The sequence below is a fragment of the Scyliorhinus torazame genome, chromosome 2 (assembly GCF_047496885.1).
Source record: "Scyliorhinus torazame isolate Kashiwa2021f chromosome 2, sScyTor2.1, whole genome shotgun sequence".
Lineage (NCBI taxonomy): Eukaryota > Metazoa > Chordata > Chondrichthyes > Carcharhiniformes > Scyliorhinidae > Scyliorhinus > Scyliorhinus torazame.
This window is the reverse complement of record NC_092708.1, coordinates 372,249,110-372,263,847: the sequence shown is the minus strand read 5'-3', so window position 1 is coordinate 372,263,847 and position 14,738 is coordinate 372,249,110.

The following is a 14,738-nucleotide window of genomic DNA, read 5'->3' as shown; positions in this document are numbered from 1 at the left end:
TATTATTTGATCCTTATTCCTTCACATTGGGAAAACAGTTCCAGGACTTTGGAAGGAAGGAACTGTTTGAGTTGGATAGAATGGAGGGGTGCTACCTGTGGTTTTGAAGAGGAGTCTACTTAGTGTATTTAAGGACAGAGAGAGATGGGCTTGCCTAAAACCCCTTGCCTGTGCCTTTATCGAGTCACGATTCAGTTAGCAGCTGGGACTGGGTACATAAGAGCATTAGAAAATAGGAGCTGGAGGAGGTCATTTCATCCCTCAAGCCTGCACCATCATTCAGTAGGGCTGCGGCCGATCTGATTGTGGCCTCTATTCTACTTTCCTGCCTGCACGCCTACCCATGCCCCTCCCCCCCTCCCACCCCACCTCCACCCCAACCGTCCATAACCCCTGACTCCCTTATAGGCCAAAAATCTGTATAAGGAAGTGTTTAAGGAGGCATATGCTGATTATAGGGGGGTTCACAAGAATGATCCCTGGAATGAAGAGCTTGTCGTATGAGGAACGGTTGAGGACTCTGGGTCTGTACTCGTTGGAGTTTAGAAGGATGAGGGGGAGTCTTATTGAAACTTACAGGATACTGGGAGGCCTGGATAGAGTGGACGTGGAGAGGATGTTTCCACTTGTAGGAAAAGCTACAACCAGAGGACACAATCTCAGACTAAAGGGACGATCCTTTAAAACAGAGATGAGGAGGGATTTCTTCAGCCAGAGGGTGGTGAACCTGTGGAACTCATTGCTGCAGAAGGCTGTGGAGGCCAAATCACTGAGTGTCTTTAAGACAGAGATAGATAGGTTCTTGATTAATAAGGAGATCAGGGGTTATGGGGAGAAGGCAGGAGAATGGGGATGAGAAAATATCAGCCATGATTGAATGGCGGAGCAGACTCGATGGGCCGAGTGGCCTAATTCAGCTCCTATGTCTTATGGTCTTGTAAGATGAATATCCTGTGGAGAAAGGTTGGGGGATAAAAAACAAGAAAATACTGGAGAGGTGGGGACTCATTTCGGAGAAGTGCAGGAGTGAGGACTGGGAATTAAAAGGATTTTATCAAGAGGAGATTAGGCGAGGCACTTGACAATGGGTTTGGGCACAAAAGGCTTATGATTCCATGAACTGTGCATCTGAGGTCAAGGTAAGCGGCGCAGAGAAAGGAAGTCAGACGACATATTTATTGGTGAAGGAGAGGAACTTGGATCATTATCACAGAATGTTGTAGTGAGGCCCTCCAACAACAGCAGTAAAAGCTTGTACTTGTTTTGTGCCTTTAATGTGGTGAAATGGTCCAAATCATTTTACAGGAACATTATCAAATGAAATGTGATATCAAGCCACATAAAGAACTATTAGGACAACTCGGCCAAGAAGGTAAACTTTAAGGAGTGCCTTAAAAGAGCTTATAAGAAATAGGAAAGGTGTATGTCATTCGGCCCATCGAGTCTGCTCCGCCATTCAATCATGGCTGATATTTTTCTCATCCCCATTCTCCTGCCTTCTCCCCATAACCCCTGATCCCCTTATTAATCAGGAACCTATCTATCTCTGTCTTAAAGACACTCAGTGATTTGGCCTTTCCCGTCTGACCCCCCCATAGCCCTTGACTCCCTTGTCAATCAAAAATCTGTCCACCTCAGGTTTGAATATATTCCATGACCCAGCCATCACTGCTCTCTTGTGAAGAGACTCCCAAAGACTAATGAGCCTCAGAGAAGGAATTCCTCCTCATCTCTGCCTTAAATGGGGGACCTCTAATTTTGAAACTATGGACCCGGGTTCTATATTGCCCTACGTGGGCAATTACCCTTCAGAATCATATATGTTCCAATAAGATCACCTCTCATTCTTCTAACCGCCAATGAGTATAGACCCAACCTGATCAACCTTTCCTCACAAGACACACTCCTTCATCCCAGGAATTAGCCTGGAGACACTTCTATCAACTCCTCCCAATGCAATTATATCATTCCCTCAGTAAGGAGGCCAAAACTGTACACATCACCCTAGGTGAGATCTGACTAATGCCCTATACAGTTGTGGCAAGACTTCACTACTTTTATACTCCACCCCCTATGCAATAAAGAAGAGTAAGATAGTGCGGCACAGGGGGCAGCACGGTGGCACGTTGGGTAGCACTGCTGCCTCACGGCGCTGAGGTCCCAGGTTCGATCCCGGCTCTGGGTCACTGTCCGTGTGGATTTTGCACATTCTCTCTGTGTTTGCATGGGTTTTGCCCCCACAACTCAATGATGTGCAGGGTAGGTGGATTGGCCACGCTAAATTGCCCCTTAATTGGAAAATAAATTGGGTACTCTAAATTTTAAAAAAAGATAGAGCGGCAGAGATGCTTCGGGAGAAAATTCCAGAGCTTAGGGCTTTGGTAGCTGGAGGCATGGCCAACAAGTAGCAAGGTGGCAGCAATTGGGAATGCACGAGAGGCTAAAGATTGAAGGTACTCGGATATCTCGGAGGGTTGTGGGCTGGGCAGAGTTGCAGATCGGGATGGGTGAGACCATGGAATTGAGCACAATTCTTCAAATAGACTTGTTAACTGGAAACTCCAATGGGCTAAGCTAGTAACTGTAATTCTGAGCTCAGCCAAGTCTGAGGTGTAGAGAGGGCTTCACGTAGGACCAGGGAATGAATATTGTTAAAGCAGGTGCTTTGTAATATCGGAATTTGATATAATGAGTATAAATGCTACAACTTTCAAATAAGCCTTCCCATTGCATTTAAACATTTATAGCAATATTGCAACAGAAACCAAGTATTCAGTAAGAATGTCTGCCAGCAGAATAGTTGCATTATAGATCAACAAGTTACATATTTGTTTTTAAAATTTACAGTACCCAGTTTTTTTTCCCAATTAAGGGGCAATTTAGAGTGGCCAATCCACCTAACCTGCACCTCTTTGGGTTGTGGGGGTGAAACCAACACAGACATGGGGCGAATGTGCAAACTCCACACGGACAGTGACCCAGGGCCGGGATTCGAATCCGGGTCCTCAGCGCCGCAGTCCCAGTGCTATCCACTGTGGGTTATGTTGATGTCCCAGTGTCCAAAGATGTGCAGGTTAGGTGGGGTTATGGGGATGGGGGGTGGGGGGGGGGGCGGTTGGTGAGCCTGCTCTTTCAGAGGATCGGTGCAGGTTCGATGGGCCAAATGGCCTCCTTCGGCACTGTAGGGATTTTCTATGTCACCCTTACCTGATCTGGCTTACATGCAACTCCAGATCCACAGCAATGTGGTTAACTCTGAAATTGCCTAGCATGCTGCTCGGTTCAACGGCATTTAGGGATGAGCAACAAATGCTGGCCTTGCCAGTGACACCCATGTCTCAGGAAAGAATGAACACGTTTTTAAAAATTCCACCCGTTTAAAAAATAAATTTAGAGTGTACAATTTTCTTTTTCCCAATTAAGGGGCAATTTAGCGTGGCCAATCCACCTATCATGCACACCTTTTTGGGTTGTGGGGCTGAGACCCACGCAGACACGGGGAGAATGTCCAAACTCCACACTGACAGTGACCCGGGGCTGGGATCTTTGGAGGCTCCTTGCGCCATGAGGCAACAGTGCTAACCACTGTGCTAATCCCACACGTTTCGAACCGTTTGACAGTCTGCAAATTTATCTGATGAGATGTTGAATCACCCGGGCAGGAAAGTTCCAGGTTCAACCTGTCCTATACCGAGCTAGCTGGTATCAGAAGGGGTAGTAATTGGGCGAACGCAGTTACTCTCACTGCTCCTGGGCATTGATACCAATCTGTTTGCACCATGTATTCTTACTACATACATAGAACATAGAACAGTACAGCACAGTACAGGCCCTTCGGCCCATGATGTTATGCTGACCATTTATCCTAATATAAGATCAACCTAACCTACACCCCTTCAATTTACTGCTGTCCATGTGCCTGTCCAAGAGTCACTTAAATATCCCTAATGACTCTGACTCCACCACCTCCGCTGGCAGTGCATTCCACGCATTTTTGAAACAAAGCAATACCGTACAGTTTTCACAAGGCTAATGGTTATTGGTAACTCGACGTACATTCAAAAGCTTGCTTAAATCTACATGCAGCAGCATTTTCACATGAAGGAAATCCACATTTGCGAGTTCTGTGAGGTCGGGATTTGTCAAAATTACCTGTCGCAACACCTGCACATCGCACTTGAACTCTGTTCCCTGCTCTGATTTCAAAGCCTGTCTGCTTTTAGTTCAGCTGTCTGGGCCCACTGAGGGAAGGGGGCTTGAATGAAAGAAGCAAGGTGAGGCAACTTAAGGTCATTTCCTGCAACCCTCATCTCAGTTCAATGTTCATTGCCAACAATGTGATCGTGACTTGTTCAAATCTGTCAATCAGTGTAAAAATCTGAGAGGAAACTACAAATTAAATTCAAAGTAAAAATATATGTGTCAAAACCCTTTTGCCCAGCATTCACTTTTTTGCACCAACAATTTTCAGAGAGCAGAGGAAGAGCAGCACATTTTGAAAAGTGCAACAGGTAATGCCATACCAAAAGGAACTATTCTTTTATAGGGTTCCTAGGCTTTATCCTTATCCTCGGACTCCAACACTCCAATCACTTTGTCGTGGAGACTCCCTTTTAACAGGTTACCTGACATGTTGCCCGGGGTGACAGCTGTCACTACTCTTTGTGTAGGTTACCAGCAGCTGAATCTATTCATCAGCTGAGGAGAACACAGTATGCCTTGCGGGGGCGGGGTGGGGGGGGGAGGGATCAATTCGAGTCGGGGCCTGGGGAAAAAATCTAGAGGAGAAGGAAGGACACCTTTGGGAGATGTTATTGACCTGGAGCTGAGAGCTGGAAGAGTGGCAAAGAGAAACCAAAAGGGGGCGCTATGAGCCAACAATTCGGTATCATTAGCACTAATGTGCCAGGGATGCTGATGCAGAGTTCTTGATTGTATGTGTGGGAATGAACCACAGGGAAAGATAGACATTTCTGAGAATTCAAAACTATGCTGAACAACAGCTATTAACAAGGCCATTTCTCCCCTGCTCTGGTGACAGGGCTCCAGAGAAGTGAACCACCCTTTGCTACCTATTAAAAGTAACCATTTTTCATACCTGAATCTAGATATAGAACATAGAACATACAGTGCAGAAGGAGGCCATTCGGCCCATCGAGTCTGCACCGACCCACTTAAGCCCTCACTTCCATCCTATCCCCGTAACCCAATAACCCCTCCTAACCTTTGTGGACACTCAGGGCAATTTATCATGGCCAATCTACCTAACCTGCACGTCTTTGGATTGTGGGAGGAAATTATTTTTCAGGAGCAGCTATATTTAATTCCAAAGACGTTCTCTATCCAGTTCCTTGGTATGTAGTCCAGGTAAAGAGCTGAGTATGTGAAGGAACTGGATGAGTTTGATGCTCAGGGATGACTTCACCATAATAAAATGCGAGATTGAAAACTGGCAACAGAGGAGATTCCATTTTTTTTGTAAATTTAGATTTTTTTTCAATTAAGGGGCAATTTAACCTGCCCTGCACATCTTCAGGTTGTGGGGGTGAGACCCGCGCAGACACTGGGAGAATGTGCAAACTCCACACGGACAATGACCCGGGGCTGGGATCGAACCTGGGTCCATGGCGCCGTGAGCAGCAGTGCTAACCACTGCACCACCGCGCCGCCCAAACAGAGGAGATTCCACCTATCTTTTCTGTACACCACCTGCCAAGCGTACAGATGTACTTGGAGTGAAGCACGATGTAGAATCAAAGGGTAATCAAATCTGCTGTTCAGCTATTCAGATGGTGCTAAACTGGCCATATTGTAGTCTTTGTGTAAATGTCTTGGGGCACACCAATATTTAATTTCCCCAGGCAAAGAGATTATCTTTACAAAAGGTATCAAGTACAGGGTACAATTTCATCAAGAAAAAACACGTTAAATTTAAAAAAGGTTGTATCTGAAAAAGGAACCCAGACTCGTCTTATACTTGGGCGAGGGGAGGAGGAATGAAGCCCAAACTGTTTGCTTATCAGTTTTATCAATATGGATAGTGTCTCTTTCATTTGTCAGGTTGGTTTACCACCTTGGTGATTGTTTCGAGCCTGAGCTGAACCAGCTGTTTTGTGTCCCACTTAACCACAGAATCGTTCCACCTCAGGACCACTTGCTTCCACCTCTGCAGCGTTGCTGCCTGTGCTCTGACCTCATTCCCACTGTTGCTGACCCGCTTACCTCGCTCTCTTGTCACCCCAGGTTTTAACATCTCCGGCCCATCCCCCTCACCAACTAACTTGCCCAAACTCTGCTGCTGCCCAGGTTCCTGTCTCGGCTGCCCATCGCCTAAATCCTCGCCATCCTTCGCGAGTCTGTTCGTGAGTTTGAAATCTCCTTACGCCCTGTGCCCCGGCTCACAGCTTTTGGTCCTCTGAATCCGGTCTCTCTTTCCCTCTCTCCATCACTTGTGGCACAACCTTTTAGCTGTCCTATTCTTTTTTTTAAATTTAAGATTCATTTTTTCAATTAAGGGGCAATTTAGCGTGGCCAATCCACCTACACTGCACATCTTTGAGTTGTGGGGGCGAAACCCACGCAAACACGGGGAGAATGTGCAAACTCCACACGGACAGTGACCCAGAGCCGGGATCGAACCTGGTACCTCAGTGCCATGAAGCTGCGGGGCTAACCCACTGCGCCACCGTACTGCCCTCAGCTGTCCTATTCTGACACCTCTCGAAACCTTTGCCCCCCCTCCCCAATCACTGGCACTACCAATCGTGCTACCCCCACTTGTCTCTCTGCCTTTCGAAATCTCCTGGAAAGCTTTCAGTGTTTCCCCTATTGCGTGGCACCACCCTATTGTTTGGAAAGTGCCTTGCAACCTTCAAAAAGGCACCATATTAATAATAAGAATGTGGGTTGGTCTGACAACCTTTCACATGATAAAACATTCCAAGGTACTCCTCATATGAGAGAACAGGCGGGCAGCATGGTGGCGCAGTGGTAGCATTGGAGTCTCACGACGCCGAGGTCTCAGGTTCGATCCCGGCTCCGGGTCACTGTCCGTGTGGAGTTTGCACATTCTCCCCGTGTCTGCGTGGGTTTCGCCCCCACAACCCAAAGATGTGCAGGCTAGGTGGATTGAACATGCTAAATTGCCCCTTAATTGGAAAAAATTAATTGGGTACTCTAAAAAAAGAACAGGTTCAGCAGTAGTGGGAAATTAAAAGAGGTAGACAAAAGTATAGTCAATAAGGCCTTAATGTGGCTTTTGCATAAGGACACTTGGGACTGCCTCACTGCAACGTAGCACAAAGTTAGAAAAGATGGGAGAGTTTTTGAAATGTTCACTATTTTCTATCGACCCCTGAAAAGGACCTGCTTTTTCTGGATTATTGAACAGAACTCCCACGCTTCATTCACCAACACTTTATGTGTTGTTATTCGAGAGTGAATACTGTCGGGTATTTAAACCTTTAAGCACAGCTAAGTCTAACCTTATCTAACATCTACACTTCCCAACACGGTCTACTAGTTAGTTTACAGGAGCAGATACCTTGCCTGGTGTTTCCTCTATTTATTCTGGAAATATTATAGTGTCAGCATATCGAAACCAGTGGCGGTGCCCAAAATGCATGCCGTAGCTTAGCAGTGGAAGAAACTAGGGATTGAAGCAAGAATCTTTTGGTTTAGAAATCTCAGAGCCACACTTACCCTGTGAGTATCTGGGAAGCCCCTGTCCAGTAAAATGTGATTTGCTCGACCTGTATCTTTTTCTAATACATAATAATGTGATTGTTTGACCTCTGGGTTACCTGTTTCATCTGGGACCTACGTACTTGTACCTATAATAATAATGATCTTTATTGTCACAAGTAGGCTTACATTAACACTGCAATGAAGTTACTGTGAAAAGCCCTGAGTCGCCACATTCCGGCGCCTGTTCGGGTACACAGAGGGAGAATTCAGAATGTCCAAATTACCTAACAGCACCTCTTTCAGGACTTGTGGGAGGAAACCGGAGCACCCGGAGGAATCCCGCGCAGACATGGGGAGAACGTACAGACTCCGCACAGACAGTGACCCAAGCCGGGAATCGAATCTGGGACCCTGGCGGTGTGAGGCAACAGTGCTTTCCACTGTAATACCGTGCCGCCCACTATACAGTGCTGGTCCTGCTGCATGGTGAAGAGTAAAGCTCTCACGTCTACTGGGTGGCTCATTTTGTAACAGGTATCGCGCTGGGGAAGAAATGGTCGTGGTTATGTATCTAAACAGCAGTCGATCTATCCGCAGATTTTTGTTTGTTTGTTTGGAAGGAGTCCATTTGAAGATAACACAAGAAGGTGCAGTGAGAGCACTGTAGTGCCATCACCGCTTACCAATGCTTGTGACGCACTTGGTGGGGTCATTTAATTGACAGTTCCTCCCCAAGCTGCCACAGCAAGGCCCCTGCCCTAAATTAGTGACAGCCAAAGCCCTTTGAGGAGGAGATGAGCAGGAAGGGCAAGACCCGGCCAGCAACGTGTCCAGGGGTATTGGAGAAGAAGCCAATGTCTTAAGGAGGGCAGGGGACAATAACTGCCGGAGAGAGGGGGAAAGAATAAATAAAGGAAAAGGAGAATGAGGTTCTGGCCCAGTGCCTCAGTAGGGTATCTTGCAGTGCCATTTATACGCCAGTGGCCTCACCTGCAAGGCTTCACATGACCTGCTGCTGTTGTAAAGTGTGATGCTAACTTCTGGGTATGATGCAATGGTTTTACTTTGTGGGGTCCTATTAATTGTGTGAAGATAGCGGAGGAGAACAGCAGCAAAACATATTGTGATTATGCACAGAATAATAGGTACCTGGGGGTGAGTTACCAGGCTGTAACCCAATTAAGAGGCTTGGATGACATCATAAATCATTACAATGAAACACAAGCAAATGATAAACACGATCAGAAGTCTGAGATTGGGCTACAACCTCTCAAGTATTTCTCTTTCAATTTATTTTGAAAATATATATATATTACAGGTATGCTGTCAACATCAGCTGAGTTGCTATGGGCTAATAGTATTCCTCAGTGTGCGCTGTTGGACTTTAATGAGCTCATGTGACTCCTAGAATGATATTAACAACTCTTTGTGATGTAATTACACCATCATGTGACTGACAGAAGGGTATTACAAGGTTGCCGATTTAAAGAAGGTTGTAATTTTATTTGTTACAGAGGCTGCATCATAATTGCTTCATTCCTTTACTACATTCACATAATGCAGTAAATTGAAAGATTGTGTGGTTCTATTCATCTCTCGAATGCTAGATTTGTTCCAGAGCTCTACTGGGTCAAGTGAGGATACTGCTCCGTGGTTGCTGCCTAATAAGAGGGGTATTCGTTATCTGTAAGGCAGATATAGTGAGTGTTGACAAGCTATTCGTACTTGGGAGGCATCACGGCCAAACTCCCATCCCACCTTCACCCACAATCTGAAACTGCCAATTTTGTTTTCTCCTTATCCAGGAGTTGCTGAGAGCTTTCAATTCCTCTTGTTTCCAAATTGATGCTAAAGAAGGCAATGTATAAATGTTTGGCATAAAAGTGTCCAAACACAGTGTAAGATCAAAGGTAACATCCCAGTCATGTGCCGAAGCCGAGCTCTCACTGAGGGAGGCAACCCGGTCATTCCCTCCAAGGATCGAGAATTTTCCAATGGAAAAGGTTGCTCTTAAAGCGGAATTGTCCTCAAGAGGATTTTTGCATTCCGCGGGGATTGCCGTCAGCTCCACGCATACATACAAACAAAAAGCTGAGGTAACTTAACTCTTAGTGGGAAGCTGCTTTCAAATGGGAGGAATCTGCTCTGTTACATTTGAAGAAGTCAGCACAAAGGAGCAATAGGCTGTAGAGGAGAGAGACGGGTTCCTAAGTAAACAGTTTATAGTGGAATTTCCAGACTTGAAAGGTGTTTGATTCATGTGAAGTTCATGTGCTGCTCTGAGAATAGTGATGGACCCCAGGAACAGGGTACGTTCTGTAAACAAGCACTCTATTCCATTCTGATGTCACCGATCTAAGCTCCTTTCCCTCCCACTGTGACGGTGATTGATTTCATGAGTTCACTCCTGTTGGCTTCCAGTATTTTGATAGGACCGTGTCAGTTAAGCAGCTCCTCCCACTCATTTCTCTCTCTCTGTATGCTTTCTCGTTCCTTGCGTTTTGTTCTCTGCTTCCATGCATCTATTCTTTCCCCTTGACTTTTCCAAGTTGTGTGTGTGTGTGTGTGTGTGCGTGTGTATGTGTGTTTCTTTGAAAAAAAATCTTCTCTTTGTGAAGAAGGAGGCAAAAGGACAATCAAGTGAGTGAGAAAATTTGTTGTGACGTTTTGGTCAGAATTTTTTTTTTTTTAAAAAGCATAATACATGACAGCGCACAGACACTGCTGGCAATTGGGGCTGTAATTAACTGGCGCTGTAAATTCTAAGCTCTACAGGGCAATCTACATGAGCGCATTGTACCTGACTCACATGAATGTGTGCTATGTGGGCTCTTGCCAGTAGCAGCCCCACTCCACTTGATTTATTTTGCTAGTAGCCAAACTCAGTTACAAAAACCAAGGCAAGGTGGCTGCCAAAACGTCAACACAACAAAAAGAGAGACGATTTCTGCTAACTAACTGCAGTTTTGAAACGCTGCCGGCAAAATCCGCTGCGAGGTGGTTAGTGCCCATTCTGAACCGTGCAGGCTAGCTTGTGTGTAAATAATATTTAAGTGACTGAATGAGCGTGGTGGGAACCGGTGCCAATATAAACGCCCCAAAACTGCAACAGGAATAAAAAGAGGAAAACAAAGGAGAAAATGTGCCAAAACTTCCAAAATGAATATTTCTACACCATATTTACAGCTTTAAAACATTGCTCATAAAATTCACATTTAGTCCTCAGTGCCAGTCCCACACTGCCACAAATTAGCCTGTGTATATGCGTGTGCACTACAATGTGTTATGATTGACTGGGTGACTCTGTGCAATGTGAGCTGCTTCTCAGTATTTACCTTCTTTTGTTGCTGAAATTGAATGGAAGCATCGAAAAAGAGCATTGCATGGACTGAAAAAAAACTTTTGAGGTTATCAATAGCTGCTGGATTTACATGGAACATGTGGGCATTAGCTTACGTGTTTATTATACGGGAGGAGAGAATATTTAATCGAGGGAGTGCTGCCAATGCAGCCCGTTCGTTCCTATTTACAATGAGAGGTGTCTCCTTGTGCTTAAAAAGCAAAAGGGATCCATTCTGTTAAATGGAGAATGATTTCCATATTAAAACCCAGCTTGGAAACATTTGAGTGCATAAAGAATGGGTAACTATCATCACCTCCAGGGTGATAGCTTAGAAAAGGAAGTCTGTTCCGAAGGTTTGCAAAGGATTTCTGTAATACTGTCTCAATTCGGAAAAATACACAAAGCCTGAAGTTTATTTTTTACACTAATTATTGAGGATTTGTTTTATTTTTTTTGGATGGCCCTCTTTTTGACCAGTAATCAAACCATCTAACTATAAGGTGACGCTCTCAGATTTATACTTGTGACCATCTGGCAAGTCAGCTTGCTGGCACTTCTGACACCAGTTACCAGTACCACTACACTCTCCTCTTCATCCCTAAATAAATGCATGCACGCTTATTGTGAATTAGAAACAAATATTTAGGTGCAAAGATAATTTCATCAATAAATAGCTGGAAATCAGTTGCAACTTTACAGCTTGTCCTGCCCCTGAGCGGCAACGTTTAGACCGGTGGTGCGTATTCTGGTTGAGCGAATCATTGCACAATGTCATTTTTAAAATTTGCTTTGTGAAACCTGGATAGTTTCATTGCCGATGCGCAATATCTGGGAACTGAAAAACAAAATGCATTTCTGCGATAAAGTTTCAAAATTCAACCCTCCCAGAAATCTGCTGTCAGCAACCTCTCCACCGAATGAGTTAGACAATGGGAACGAATGCTAGCTGTAGCCACTGCTCGAAATAATTTTAAAAATAAAAGTCATTTCACTAATACTCCTTTTAAAAGATTGTTCCCTTCTAATAAACTAACAAATCTCCAATGGTTTAGCTGGTGCCAGTTTTCAGCTGTGAAGATTCCACCGTATTGTGATTAAGTGAATGAGTGCACGATGTAAGCTCTTGCCAGTAAAAGCTCCCATTTAATGTTATTTGTTAAAAGCTCATTGCATTTCCTTACAGCGATGATTACCAATGTTGTTACAAGTAGCTATTTTTCACTGCGTCGGTTAGCCTGTGTGTCTATTGTCTTTGAATAAATGCCTCACGATGTGAGTTGTGTGTGTGAGAGAGTGTCCCCCCGTTTACAATGACTTCATCCACAAATTTATCATGCTATGGGATAGACCGGCGGAAAATACAATTTGAGCAAACAATAATTTGAGGCGAACAGTGCCTACTTTCTTCCCTTCCACCTTGCAATTAAATGCCCTCCTTCCGCGAGCCACTCCGTCGAGAAACATAACGGAATGTTGGAGGAAAACCAAACTACTCAAATCAGTTTTGTCAAATGAGTTTGAATACAAAATTTGGACTTAGGACTTTCTGATTGTGGACAAGCATTGCACCAGCTGCAAGACATAAAGCTCATGTCCTGCCCAGGTGTCTGAGCTCCTCACAGTAACAACCCTTCATAAAACCAGGGAAATGTAGACAGAATTGGGGAGGGGTTTGCAAGGCAGTTACCTAACCAATAAACTAACAAGACTGATGTTTCAATAGCTCAGGGCATAATGTTTTGAATCCTCCTCCCAGCCAGAGAAGCAGGTGAGGTGCTGGTGTGGTGGTATTGGCACTGGACTAGCAATCCAGAGACCAGGGTAATGACCTGGGTTTGAATCCCCCCCACTGCAGATGGTGAAGTTTAAATTCAATAAAAATCCGGGATTAAATGATGACCATGATACCATTGTCAGCTGCTGTAAAAAAAAACATCTGGTTCACTAATGCCCTTTAGGGAAGGAAATCTGCCAACCTTACCTGATCTGGCCAACATGTGACTCCAGAGCCACAGCAATGTGGTTGACTCTTAATTGCCCCCTCAAGGGAAATTAGGGATTGTCATTAAATGCAGGGCCAGCCAGGATATGCCTGCGACCCATGAAAAAATAATCAACCAGCTCATCGGCATGAGGATGATCAGTCAGAAGTTATTCATTTCCTGCAGACTGTGCTGCTACTGTGTGGCTCAGCTATTGAATGGTGGAGCTTTACGCATGTGGTCATTTGAATGGTCACTAGGTTGTTGTCGGTGCTGTATCATCAAGCTGTCTACAGCATATTGTGATATCGAACATTACTCTCTCCGATCTGCTACAGACCCCCCCCCCCCCCCCCCCCCAGCAGTATTTCTAATAGGTATGGAATGCATCTTACAATAGTTTTGTCATAGCTGTAACCTGTCTGTGCAGCAGTCGAGGAGAAGAATATTAAAAACTGAAATATCGATGGAAATTAAAGTTGGTAAAACTTTGCAGGCTTTATTTTGTGGCAAATTTTATGTACTTTCCTCCTTCTCTGCCGATGGCTAACCTTCAAGTGTCAGTAAGTAGCCTAAAGCTGATCGTCAAAGGTTTTTTGAAAAATATATATGCGCTATGCCATGTTACCACCTTAACCCTTTGTGTATTTCTGTGAGTAGCTGAAGGCAAACAACACTGACAGGTGAACAATTCGAAGCGTTTCACATATTTCTCCTCACGAAAAATTGATCAACAGGGAATGCCATCCGTCCAATGTGCGGCATACAATTAATGTAGACACAGTGCTATAATGAACGCCAGGAAAATTTGGCTGCAAGTAGCTGGTGCCAATCGTGTGCTGCACATGTCAATCTATGTGTGCGTACTCTTAGTAGAATTGAACGCCTGACAATGCCATTTGTTGCCAGAAGTAACCTCCTTTAATTGGAGAATCGAAACAAACATTCAAGTCGCAGCATATGTTAAAAACTGCTGCTTTAAAATATGACGAGCAAATGCTAACACACACAGCTGTTGCCAGTACTGGAGGGCACAGGTTAGACGCAGCGCATCTTAAAATGTGCTTCCTTGCCAGTTTTAGTGGTCTTTCTTAATTGTAAAAAGAAAGGACGAGGGAAAAGGAAATCTTTAGCATTCAGAAAACTGAAAGCACACAAAAAAAAGACACGAGTAAAAGAATACAGATGTAAGGAGCTGTTCCCAGTTTGGCAATATGCAGATTAGCTGTATTCTACTAGGATATGCATTTGTGGAGCTCCATCTCACGGCAAACTATCTGTTTTTAATTGTATGTGGGGAGAGAAACACATATACCATGCACTTAATTTATTTTACAACCCTAATTCTAAAACGTCCAGCTGTATGTATATTAGGTGCTGTTGGTTCGACAGAGTACAGTTCAGAATTGCGCTGCACTGAATTCAGTGTGTGATATTATTGTAAGTTATTGCGAATAAAATTCTCTGCTGTTGTAAAGTAAAATAAGACCAATAATGATCCGCAGCATATTGAAGAATAAAAATTAAACTATTATTTGAAGCGAGGTACCTGATAGCAGTGACTGAATATTCCAAGACTCCTATCTGGAGATAATGATTGTGGATGTTATTATTTATTTCTCTTTTCCCTCTCTCTCTCCTCATCCCTAAGGTTGTCAGGATTGTCCTAGAATATCTAGAAATTAAAGAGTAATCTCCTGGACACTGCTGCAAGCAAAATCATTCGA